Below are 13,466 nucleotides of genomic sequence, written 5' to 3'. Positions count from 1 at the left end.
ATGATACTGCAGTCTCAGTAGGCTCAAATCAGCTATGCTTTTCTATCTGAAGAGAATGTTACAAATTGAATTAACCATTTGAGATCAGAGAAGTAATGAGACCATGGAAAAATAACATGTTCAATTGATAGACTTATCTCTTTGATGCTACCTTATTTGTAGTCTATCACAAAGGATCATGTTTCTTGTGAATTACAACTCAGCATTGCGATGTTAAAGCCATTAAACATATATTTAGATAGATTAAAAATGTTGGGGTGAAATTTCTGTTTTGTGTGCAATCGGCGATTCCAGAGGAAATTGCACATGTTTTGAAAAGTGTTTTTCCACTCAGGTTTTTTATATATTGCTGAATGCAAAACCTTTCATGAACCAGCGCAATTGGGCAGCATTTGAAAATTTAATTTTTTAACAAACATTTGCTTCAAAATCTATTCCTTGATGTATTTAAGAGTGGGAACATGGTAAAGTTTGATTAATACAGCTGAAAATTGGTTTATTACAAAAAAAAAGCATTTTAAATCATTATGCCAATCCACCACCTGTCGGTAACCCAATTTTAAATGACTGAAAATAACTTTTGAAAAATAGACAGAACTATTTTCTAGGGTTAGATTGAGGTACAGTACTTAGTTCCATAGTACATTTTTAGAAAATTCATTCGGAACCATTTAAAATATACCTGTTAGTGTCCATGCGCCTGAAAGATCCAGTTTAATTTTTGGACCTCGATGCCTGAAAACAAGCACAATTAGCAGAAACTCCCAATGGTGATTAATTTACCCTGATGGTGTGGTCAGTTTTGTGGGAAAGCCCTGCATTTAGCACAACATTTTTTAAAGTAGTGCAAATGATTGCAAAAACTCAAGCCACACTGAACACAATTTACGCTTAAAATTCCATGATCTTGGGAAATGCACCAAGAAAATCAAATCAGTCGGGTGAAAGCTCCAAAGCAACATATTGAAAATACTCATCATTTTTAATTTGTTCAATACCCTTGTTTAGCACAATAATGGTATGAATACTCATGATTGATAAAATAATTCTGGCATGCTTATAACTATCTAGTGGATTACTACATTATCAATATAAATTAATCAGGGTTGTCTATAGTTTTTTAAAGTGCTCTCATAATCACATATACTTTGGTCACTTTGTTTCTCTAGAAGATCCTGGCAGTAGTTTTGTGCTGGTAGCATTTCTAAGGTAAAATAAATTATACATTGTGGTATTATTTGGACAGAAATGAATCCATCTTCAATCATAACATAATACTGTAATGATAATTCTTTGTCTACTTAATAGATACATTTTATAAATGTTTCTAAGCATCTGTACAAAGTGTAAGGCTGCAGTTACATAATGGTAAAGTGATGGCTTGGATGGAGGTATAGCTAAAGTAGTGAGTGCAGAGGGTAGGTGTAAATGACTGTTGCTCAGATTGATGAGCTTTAGTTCGTGGTGAATCTTAAAGATCAATGTTGGTATCTCTTCTGTTCTCTATGTAAATGATTTGGGCACAGACATAGAAGGATTTTATCCAAATTTCCCAATGATACTCAATTAGGGATGTTGTAAGAAGGAGCCTGCAGGAATAAATAGATTAGGCCAGAGAACGGGCAGGGAAAGCAGTTTAACTTAAATAAAGGTGAATTAGGTGAACCTTTGTGGGAAATTGTACCCTCATCTCTCGTATTCATCTCCCACGTTACAATTAATGCTGCCTTCTTCTTCCTGTTTTTCTTTGTCTTCCATTGGTTAAGTTTCAATCTTGGGACCACGAGAGAGGAAAATTAAGAGTAGATAATGAGGCTTGTCAATGTTTAACCTTTTCATTAGACAACCTCATGGATCATCCTTGCCAATAGCTAATAACGTAAATTGTGGCAGAGGCTACAAAGAGGTTGAGGGGGAATGATGCACCAGAGGCACAGTTACAGAGGACATCTTCATAACTCGGGTTAGGATCTGTTTTTGTGTATTCAGATGGGTTGATGTACATTGTAACCATACATTTAATTTACGATATAGGGAAGAAATGCTGCTGCAGGGATTATAATATCATATTCAGTAAGTAACAAAATCAGATTTGAATCTGTACATTGCCAACTAAATGCCTTGAACAAAGTAAATCTGTCATATCTGCAATTTAAATGACTCAACTACATCTCGCTAAGCATGTGAAAGACTTCAATGTTTAAGGCTCTTTAGTTGCAGATTTATTGAGTTTTTACACCACCTTCTTGTCTGTATTACTTACAGGAAGGTCCCACCTATCCTGTGGCACTACCAGGGATGTGTGGACCTCCCAGCGGTATATTGCCCTGCCTATGCCACTTAAACAACTAAAGGTCATCTAGTGTGTTACTGGGATCAAATTGCTATTTATTTGGACAGAAGGTACACATGTTCCACAGTAAGGAGTTTTAAACATAATCAGTCCATAATTGAACTAAACTTAAAAATGCTTCAAAGCTACAAATAAGTAGAAGGTGTGCATTTTAACAGAGTTCACTGGATGAAGCGTTGAATTGATCTGAAGCAATGACCTCATGAATTGAGGATCAAAGAACCAAGTGAAGGAGGTGAAGGACACTGCGGAAGCAGTTTTAACAGAACTCCCTGGGTGGAAACCCACAGGCTCCGGTGGAACACTAATTGTACATCCCACACAATGGGGGCAATTTTAACCTATCACACCAGTCGGGAAACTGATGGGATTTGGTGCAATGTTATTTTTACACCGATTTTGCTCTCCAATTAAGGTAATATTGGATGGGGTGTAAAAATCAGCGTTCCACGTAACCCCGTGAGTTTCCCATCTGACTAACTTTGCCCCTGGATCTGGTTCTGACCTTTTTTGAAGCATATTTGACCAAAGATTCTAAAATGTTTTTGCCCCTGTGAGAATCTTCAGCAGTAAACAAAATGCACTCTGGATTCACTGCTGTCTTTTTATCATATAATTACTAATGACTATAATTAGGGGCAGGATTTAGTTGAGTTGGTGGGGCTAATGGCGCTAAGCTAGAAAGCTAGAAAGGAGGTGGGAACTCCACCGCAGCCATTCGAAGCCCCCCCCCCCACTCCCACTCCTCTATCCAATGGCGCCAGACCAATTAACAGTGTGACGCTTAGATCCCCGTCCCTTTAAAGACGTTGTCCCCATCTGCAAGAGCTGCTGGCCAATCAGAGGGCCGGCAGCTCAGTAGTATTGGTAGCACCAATGGGAGTGGTGGCCACTGCTGATACTGCAAGAGACCTTGGAATCAGGCCCAATGCTCGAGCCCCAGACCGAAGGTAAGTGAGGTGAGGTCGCTGGGGCAAGTCGAACAGGCCACAGAGATGGGGAAAGGGAGGATGGGCATTGAGCATAGTGGGTGGCGGGGGATTCAGGTAGGTGGGTTGCTTTCCACCAGGGGCCCTCCAATGGTCACAGACTCCCACAGAGGAGGGTCCTCCCTCCCCGCACCACCCACCCGACAAGCCAGCAGGGAGATTACTGGGGTCAGTCCTGCAGGTCCCAGTGATGGGGGGGAGGGAAGGTAGACGTTGAGTGCAGGGGGAGTGGGGGGATTTAGGGAGGTGGTTTGGTTTTCACCGGGGGCCCTCCATGGGCCACAGATTGCCCACAAAGGAAGACCCCTATCACCCCAAGCCAGCAGGGAGGTCACCTCATTTTACTGGCCGACCTCCCCACATGGTGGAGGACTCCCCACTGCTGCAGGAAGAGGCCCTTAAGTGGCTGATAATAGGCCTCTTAAGGGCCTCAATTGGTCTCTGGCAAGAAGGCCGTCTTTGGCGTATCCTGTAGCTGACTAAATTGAGGTGCGATGGGAAGGTGATGGGCCCTCCGCCTCCTGCCTCCCATTGCAATTCTATGGGTCCCCCACCTCCTAGCATGTTTCCAGGGGACCCATTAAATGCAGCCCCAGATGTGCAATCTTTATTGTAAAAGTGATCTCAAATGAAAAGCATAGATGAGCAGAAAACAACTAGATGTTCGTAATTCTATTATTGTTTATGGTTGGAGTCCCACCAGTCGCATAATGAAACATTAAATTTTTAAAGTGTAACCTAAAAGGATCCAAACTTTCTGAAAATAATTACTAAGGTATGTCCTTGTCATCTCCAGATTTGACATATTTCAGTGCTTTCCTGGCTGATCTCCTATATTCACGTCCATAAAATTCCACTCATTCCAAACTCTGCTCCTGTCCTTCCTGACTTACACTGGAGCCCAATCCCTCCAATTTAATTGACCATTGTGTTAAAAACCATTAATGGCCTCACCCCTCCCTATCTCTGTGGCCTCCACCAACCTTATAATCCCCAGCACCCCCTCACAACTGTCTCGTAGGGCTGGATTTTGTTGCGGGCTTCAGGACCCTGACATTGGGACCAAGTGGCAGTCCCAAGTCCGCACTTGCTTGGATCGAGACATTCTTTTATTTGTTCTTGAAAAGTGGGCATCGCTGCCTAGTCCAGCATTTATTGCCCATCCATAATTTCATTGAGAAGTTGGTAGTGAGCTGCCTGCTTGAACCGCTGCAGTCCTTGGGGTGTAGGTCCACCAAAATTGCTGTTAGGAAGAGAGTTTCAGGATTTTGACTCAGCGACAGTGAAGGAATGGCGATATAGTTCCAAGTCAGGATGGTGTGTGACTTGGACAGAACTTGCAGATGGTGGTGTTCCCATACATCTGCAGCCCTTGTCCTTCTAGTTGGTAGAGGTCACAAGTTTGGAAGATGCTTTCAAAGGAACCATGGCAAATTGGTGCAGTGCATCTTTTAGATGGTACACACAGCTGCCACTGTTTGTGGTAGTGAAGGGAGTGAATGTTTAAGGCAGTGCGTGGAGTGCTGATCAAACGGGCCACTTTGTCCTGGATGGTGTCTAACTTCTTGAGTGTTGTTGAAGCTGCACCCATCAAGGCAAGTGGAGAGTATTCCATCACACTCCTGACTTGTGCCTTGTAAGTGGTGGACAGGCTTTGGGGAGTCAGGAGGTGAGTTACTGGCTGCAGAATTCCCAGCCTCTGACCTGCTTTTGTATGGCTGGCCCAGTTCAGTTTCTGGTCAATGGTAGCCCCTAGGATGTTGATAGTGGGAGATTTAGCGATGGTAATGCCATTGAACATCAAGGAGAGATGGTTAGATTCTCTCTTGTTTGAGATGGTCATTGCCTGGCATTTGTGCGGAGCAAACGTTACTTGCCACTTATCAGCCCAAGCCTGGATATTGTCCAGGTCTTGCTGCATATGGACATGGTCTGCTTCAGTATCTGAGGAGTCACGAATGGTGCTGAAGATTGTGCAATCATCGGCGAACATCCCCACTTCTGAGCTTATGATGGAGGGAAGATGAAGCAGCTGAAGATGGTTGGGCCTAGGATACTACCCTGAGGAAATCATGTAGCAATGTGCAGGGGCTGAGATGATTGACCTCCAACAGTCACAGCCATCTTTCATTGTGCTAGGTGGATACTGGTGGAGCAATGTTCCTCGAGGCAGCTTCCTAATTGCTGCCTGTTAATTGGCTGCCTCTGAACTTGCCATAGGATGGTGGGTGGGCTCTCAATGCTGCTGAGCTAATCAGAGAGCCAGCTGTTCCGGAGCCTCAGTCACCCCACTGGGAGAGGTAGGCACTGCTGAGGCAAATTGGGGTCTGTGAGGGCACCTTAACATGGAGGATCCCTCGCTGGCCTGCACATCAGTGAATAGAATAATAGAATCTAGACCAGTATGTCAAACAGGGTGGAAGGAAAGCACCTCCACTGGATTGGTCTCAGCCATGATTGCAGGCTTTTCTAAACACAGCCCTGCTTTGCAGCGTGGAACCTCTGGCTCCGGCAGCCCCCAGGGCTACCGCAGGGAGGCCGCCTCCATTGGACTGGTGGCCTCCACACATGGTGGGGGGCTGCTCCACTGGCAGCAAAATGCAGACAAGGCCACAAAATCACCCCTAACTGGGGCCTTAACAATGCAAACTGGCTGCCTGTGGGAAAGATCCTGGGCGGCAGAAAGGCGTTGACACAGCTCCCCCCTATTTTCCCGGCTCCCCTGCCTCCAAGCCCACCATTATGGGGCCAGGAAAATTCAGCTGTTAATATGGCCTCTTGTGCATGCAATCGCTCCATTTACACACCATCGGCAGCCATGCATTCAGTTGTCTATGCTCTGGAATTCTTTTTGTTCCAAAAATATACTTCATTCATAACATTTTTAAAAATACATTACATAACAGTTCAAATTTGACATTACATAAAGTGCAATGCAGATCAGTTACTTTCAATACAGTACATGACGTACCTCACTACACTTGTCTTTATAGGTTATATTTACAATGTACATTTACATTTCGTATCTAACATTCTCTGGTGCATAAGACCCTAGGAGTTTTACATGGGTTCCAGCCCCTCGCTATACTATAGCAGGAGGACCTTACACAGTGGCCTTTCCCCATTCAGCCTTTGCGGTGGCTGCCCCAAGTTTTAGTGCCATCCCTCAGCATGAAGTCCTGGACCTTGGAATGTGCCAGACTACAACAAGTCAGTCGTCGACAGCTCTTTGCGCTGGAAGACCAGCAACTTTCAGGCAGACCAAAGTACGTCTTTCACAGAGTTGACGGTCCTCCAGCAACAGTTGATGTTTATCTCGGTGCGTGTCCCTGGGAACAGCCTGTAGAGCACCGAGTCCTGCATTACGGAGCTGCTCAGAATGAACCTCAACAAAAATCACTGCATCTCTTTCCAGACCTGCTTTGCAAGGCACATTCCAGAAGAAGATGGGTCGTGGTCTCTTCCCCACCACAGCCACCTTGAGGGCTGCGTGTAGAGGCGGTGAGATTCCGGACCTGCAAGAAGGATCTGAAGGGGGAGGGCCCTGCTTACCACCAGCCAAGCTATATTTTCGTGATTGTTTGAAAGTTCTTAGAGTTGACGCTATTGTGTGTGTACACCTTTAACAGGTGTGGCTACAAGGTCATGTTAGTCATGTAAGAGCTATGATGTAATACACCATGTGATTCTGAGTGTTGAGCAGTTTTGAATATATATCTGTACACCTTCATGTGTAGCTGCTCTCTTAGTATTTAATACACTATATTGCGGCACTGATCCCATCTGGAGTGGTCAGTCTTTGTGTACACTCCATAGTAGCACAGAGCTTCAAAGAACATGCAACAGAGGCACTCTGTTGAATGAGTTTGACCGTCTGCTTGGGGGGGAAGCATCCGACAGAATTCACCATCTCCTTCTCCCACAGGGCCTCAAGGACGTTACATGCAGGCCACTGCCTGATGCACTTGTGGTCAAAGGTGTTTTGCTGTGCCACTTAAGGGCCTTGATTGGCCTCGGGCGGGCCGACCGCTGTAAAGTTGACCAGAGGTGAGAGCAGGGCGGGTAGGCCTCCTGAAGCCTCCCGCTCAATTTTACAATGCCCCCATGGCACCTTCTGACCCGCTGGAATGGCGTAAAATTCAGCCCTTGGTGTTTATGCATAGGCTATGCACAGCTTGATGCAGCCACACACAAAGGTGGCCTTTCCTCCTTTACCTGATGGTTTGAACATTGTGTCCCTGCAGACAAGGTCCATTTTCGATCACCAGATAAAGCGGAAAATGGCTTGGGTGACTATCACGGCGTAGAAGCGGGGTATGGGCCAGATCTGCACCACGTACAGCAACTCATACCTGATGACCAGGTTCTTACCTGCAATGCAAGAGGAAGCGCTGCTTCCACATGCCCAATTTTCTGTTGCACCATGGCTATTTCCTCCTCCCAGTTTTTGGTGCACGCCCCAGCTCCTCTGAACCATATCCCCAGCACCTTCAGGTAGTCTGACCTGGCGACGAGGGGGGAAAAGTATTGGTCAGCCCAGCTCCCAAAGAACATCGCCCCGCTTCTGCTGCGGTTTACTTTGGCTCCCAAGACCAGTTCGAAGTGGGTGCAGATGCTCATCAGTCTGTGAACCGACAGCAGATTCAAGCAGAAAATGGCGATGCGTCCATGTGCCGGAGGCTTTGACCTGAGTGCCTCTGCTGCCTCGGATTGTCATCCTTCTTATGCCCACATCCTTCATGAAGGACTCAGCAAAAAGTTCGATACAGCACACAAACAAGACAAGGGAGAGAGAACAGCCCTGCCTGACTCCAGATTTGATCGGAAAACGTTCCGATTCCCACCCATTGATTAAAACTGTACTCTGGTGTTCTTTCCCTAAACCTCTCGGCCTCTTTAAGCCCCTCCTTAAAAACCACCCCTTTGACTCAGTTTTTGGTCACTACTATCATCTCCTTTAATATGACACTCAGTTTTTTTACCTCACTATGCAATGCCTTGGACTTTTTTTTCTACGTTAAAGGTTCTATATAAATGCAAGTTGTTGCTGGTATGGTGCCAAGGCTTGGGTATTGCAAAACTGCTGTCTGAGGGACTGTGGATGCAGATCTATTGTTTGAACAGGGTTTTTTCCATTGTTTCACTTGCTTCACACAATCCATCTTCCGGTAATCAGGCTTGTTGACAGTTACAAAGATCTTTAGCCCTGAGAATTCTGACTTGCAAAGCAGTTACAATGTTCTAGTTAAATAATGTGAACTTTATTCTTCTGTCTCAACAGTACATCAAGTTCAGCGTTACAAGCTGTTTTGAAAACGTGAACGAAACCACAGTTGTGAGAGCTTGTGTTCAAGACAAAAAACAACATGCAGATCTCACAGGGAAGTAACTGTTTTGGATAAAGTGATTATTACTGTTACAAGTTCACATCGTGTATCAAGAATATGACTTGTTACTATTTCAGAAATCTGCCAAAAGCGATAATAGTATCTAGCAGAATTATTTTTCATTAATTCTCAAATTATTTTGTAATTTTATTTTATTGCTGCCTTCACTTTTTTTATTATTTGCTCATTACTAAGACAGAGGAATATTGAAATACGGTTGGAGAAAAAATCAACCTAGAACTGTGAGAATAATAATAACTGGGAATATAATGGTTATCTTAATATTAGATGCAAATACAATATGATAATAGAAACATAGAAACATAGAAAATGGGAGCAGGAGTAGGCTATTCAGCCCTTCGAGCCTGCACCGCTATTCAATACGATCATGGCTAATCATCCAAACTCAGTAACCTGTTCCCGCTTTCTCCCCGTATCCCTTGATTTCTTTAGCCCTAAGAACTATATCTAACTCTTTCTTGAATATATTTAGTGATTTGGCCTCAACAGCTTTCAGTGGTAGAGAATTTCACAGGTTCACCACTCTCTGGGTGAAGAAATCCCTCCTCATCTCAGTCCTAGATGGTTTACCCCTTATCCTTAGATTGTGACCCCCTCGTCCTGGACTCCCCCACCATTGGGAACATCCTTCCTGCATCTAGTCTGTCCAGTCCTGTTAGAAGTTTGTAGGTTTCTATGAGATCTCTCTCATTCTTCTAAGCTCTAACAAATACAAGCCTAATCGATCCAATCTCTCTTCATACGTCAGTCCTGCCATCCCAGGAATCAATCTGGTGAACCTTCACTGCACTCCCTCCATAGCAAGAACATCCTTCCTCAAATAAGGAGACCAAAACTGCACACAATACTCCAGATGTGGTTTCACCAAGGCCTTGTATAATTGCAGCAAGACATCCTTGCTCCTGTACTCGAATCCTCTTGCTATTAAGGCCAGCATACCATTTGCCTTCTTAACTGCCTGCTGCACCTGCATGCTTACTTTCAGCAACTGGTGCACAAGGACACCCAGGTGTTGCTGCGCCTCCCCCTTTCCCAATCTATCACCATTCAGATAATAATCTGCCTTTCTTTTTTTGCCACCAAAGTGGAGAACCTCACATTTATCCACATTATACTGCATCTGCCATGTATTTGCCCACTCACTCAACCTGTCCAAATCACACTGGAGCTTCTCTGCATCCTCCTCACAGCTCACCCTCCCACCCAGCTTTGTGTCATCTGCAAACTTGGATATATTACATTTAATTCCCTACTCTATATCATTAATATATATTGTGAATAGCTGGGGTCCTAGCACCGATCCTGCGGTACCCCACTAGTCACTGCCTGCCACTCGGAAAAAGACCCGTTTATCCTTACTCTTTGTCTCCTGTCTGCCAACCAGTTCTCTATCCATGTCAGTACCTTACCCCCAATCCCATGTACTTTAATTTTGCATGCTAATCTCTTATGTGGGACCTTATCGAAAGCCTTCTGAAAGTCCAAATACACCACATCCACTGGTTCTCCCTTATCTATTCTACTAGTTACATCCTCAAAAAATTCCAGTGGATTTGTCAAGCATGATTTCCCTTTCGTAAATCCATGTTGACTTTGTCCGATCATGTCATTGTTTTCCAAGTGCTCTGCTATTACATCTTTTATAATAGACTCTAGCATTTTCCCCACTACTGATGTCAGGCTAACCAGTCTATAATTCCCTGTTTTCTCTCTGTCTCCTTTTTTAAATAGTGGGGTTACATTAGCTACCCTCCAATCCATTTGAACTGTTCCAGAGTCTATAGAATTTTGAAAAATGACCAACAATGTTTCGACTATTTTAAGGGCCACTTCCTTAAGTACTCTGGGATGTAGATTATCAGCCCCTGGGGATTTATCGGCTTTCAATCCCACCAATTTCCCGAACAACATTTCCCTACAAAGACTGATTTCATACAGTTCCTCCTTCTCACTAAACCCTGTGTTCACCAACATTTCTGGGAGGTAATTTGTGTCCTCCTTTGTGAAGACAGAACCAAAGTATGTATTTAATTGGTCTAGCATTTCTTTGTTCCCCATTATAAATTCCCCCGTTTCTGACTGTAAGGGACCCACATTTGTCTTCACTAATCTTTTTCTCTTCACATGTCTATAGATCCGTTTATTAGACTACCTTAAAAGAACAAGCTTCACAAGGTTCTTTTAAGTGGCATTGATTGTTCAACTGTGTTTGTTTATAAACACATGTAAATTAACTCTTGTCACTAAAATTCATTATTACTGCACATCTGTTAAATTTAAACTATTACATAAGCCCGGATTTTGTGGGTTTTTTAAAGGTGAACTGTCTGTGTTATTACAGGATGAATTTTGTTGTGATGATGGGGGACGCAGCAGTGGGCAAGAAGGTGGGAGGAGACCCTGCCTTGGCCCTCCAATGGACCGCCATTGCAATTACACTGCAGGCAGGAAATAAACTGCCCGCCATCTAGGATGCTATCCCTTTAAGGGATGACCTCCTGCCTCCAAGTTTTGCCAGCCAATTGGAAGACGGTTGGCTCTGCTGTACTGGTAGCGCTACTGAGAAGCTTGCAGTACCAAGGACGCTGGCAACCCCGGGAGAGCTGAGTAGGTCAGAGTCGCTGAGGCCAGTCAGGCAGGCTGGCGGGTGGGGGCGGTGGTGGTGGTGGGTGGCAATCACCGCTAAAGGGCCTCTGGAGGCCCTGAATTGCCCCCAAAGGGAAGCTCCCCCCCAACCCCATTAGGCAGCTGCCAGGCTTTACCTGGTCGTGTTTCCCTGTGGCAGTGGACCCCTTTGAAGCGGAGACAGGTGGATGCCCTTAAGCAGCCAATAATTAGCTACTTAACACCCTCAATTATCATAGGGTGCGAATGCCATCCTCGGCCTTCCCCACCCCGGACTAAATTGGAAGACATCGGGAAGGCAACGGGCCCTTTGCCCCCATCTTCCGATGAAATTTTATTGGCCTCCACCCCCGCCTCTATTCCTGTTCTGAGGTGGTCCATAAAATTCAGCCCTACCTTTCTGAATTTAGCCTAAGCACAGATAAATGCGGAAATCCTGTAGTTGCTGTCTGTCACTCACTGCTCTGTCGCGACGGTAATCTGAATAATAACTATTGCTGAACAACAGATCTGGCCTGGAACAATAATTGTTTGTTTGTGGAGTGTTGTTAAATGCCATCATTAAGATTAATTACTAAACTAATTTTTTAGTTATATTTTTTCAAGTTTTTCATGATATTTCAGTTTCTATCTTCACCTCTTAAATATGTCCCTATCTTTATTTTGTTGTATGTAAAATCTTTAAAAAGTGATTTGATTTCATTGCTTTTCATTTTGTGGTTGGTTGTTTGTGGGAATTCTTTAATCTGATTGGCTGCTTGGACAGCTTGATGAGATCACTGCAGCTCCACACTGGGAATCTCCATTAAAGAATGTTGCAATCCACTGCCCAGTGAGAGGAGGCAAAGTTCTCGCAGCAGAGATGACTAAATTTCTCAGCGAGGCTTTCTTCGAGGTCATCAGCAGGTGCCCGTACTTCATCGCTGACTGCAAAAGCCAGGGCATTATCTCATCTATTTGTTACATTTTTGTTGATACATGTGTCTTTGTGATTTTTTAAATTGGCAGTAGCTAGACGTAGCATAATGATTCCCAGTAATGTGATTTTTTGTTGATATAGTCTATTACTATTTTGGCAGCTTTTTTTCTAATCTCGAAGTAACAAGCAGTTGTTGTTCCTCATTGGGACAGATAGTATCACAAAGAAACCAAATATATAAACCTGAGGAGATCCTGAAAAAATATTTGAATAGAGGGACAACAAGGAAATTAGAATTGTCCCACAAAGATGGTAATGACCTGGAACTCGCTGCCTATAAGAGTGGTGGAAGCAGAGACCATCAACAAGAGGAGGTTGGATAGCCACCTGAGAGAAATAGACTTGCAGGGCTACAGGGATTGAATGGAGAGCTGGCATGGACTCGATAGGCCAAATGGCCTCCTTCTCTGCCGTACTCTAAGGTGACATTGACAAGCATTTCATATGGTTCTGGTGCTCTTGGAAAGGTTGTGCAACGGTCCTTCAGATATAATGTTAAATTACAGTGTTTTTGGAAGCAGCCTTGGGGTGCTACCTCCTTGATTCAGTTGGTTCTACATTTCTCCCTATCTCCAGGGTGTGATGTCCATGGATAGAGATGGACCAAAGGGTGAGGTCCATAATGAAGGACAAACAGCTTCCTGTCACCAAGGATGCATCAAAGCTTGGGAGCTACCAACACCAGCCAGGCCTGTGCTGTGAGAGTGACTAGTGCTGAGAGAATATTTAGATGAAAGAGAACAGAAAACACACAAAATTTCTTGAGAAAACAAATGGTAGTGTGCCTAAGTCTTAAGTTAAAATTCTTTTAATTTTGTTCTTCTTCTGGGAAGCAGTTTCAAGAGAATGAATGGTCTCTGTAAAATTGTGGGGTTGCACTGTACAATGTGGAGACCATGGGGCTGGATTCTAAGTTGCACCGCATGCATGGGTTTCACTCCGCGGAGCCGCTGCGATCTTGTACGCAGCAGCTCATTAATGTAGCCAGGGCGGACTGACCAACTCCCCCACCCCCACAATGATGTGGAGGAAGTGGATGAGCCACCCTTGGCAACGGCCTCCGGTGCCACTTTACAGGCGCTGGGCACCATTTTTAAAGGCCTTAGAGCCCT

The sequence above is a fragment of the Heterodontus francisci genome, chromosome 6 (assembly GCF_036365525.1).
Source record: "Heterodontus francisci isolate sHetFra1 chromosome 6, sHetFra1.hap1, whole genome shotgun sequence".
In the NCBI taxonomy this organism is placed as follows: domain Eukaryota; kingdom Metazoa; phylum Chordata; class Chondrichthyes; order Heterodontiformes; family Heterodontidae; genus Heterodontus; species Heterodontus francisci.
This window is presented reverse-complemented; position numbering follows the sequence as displayed.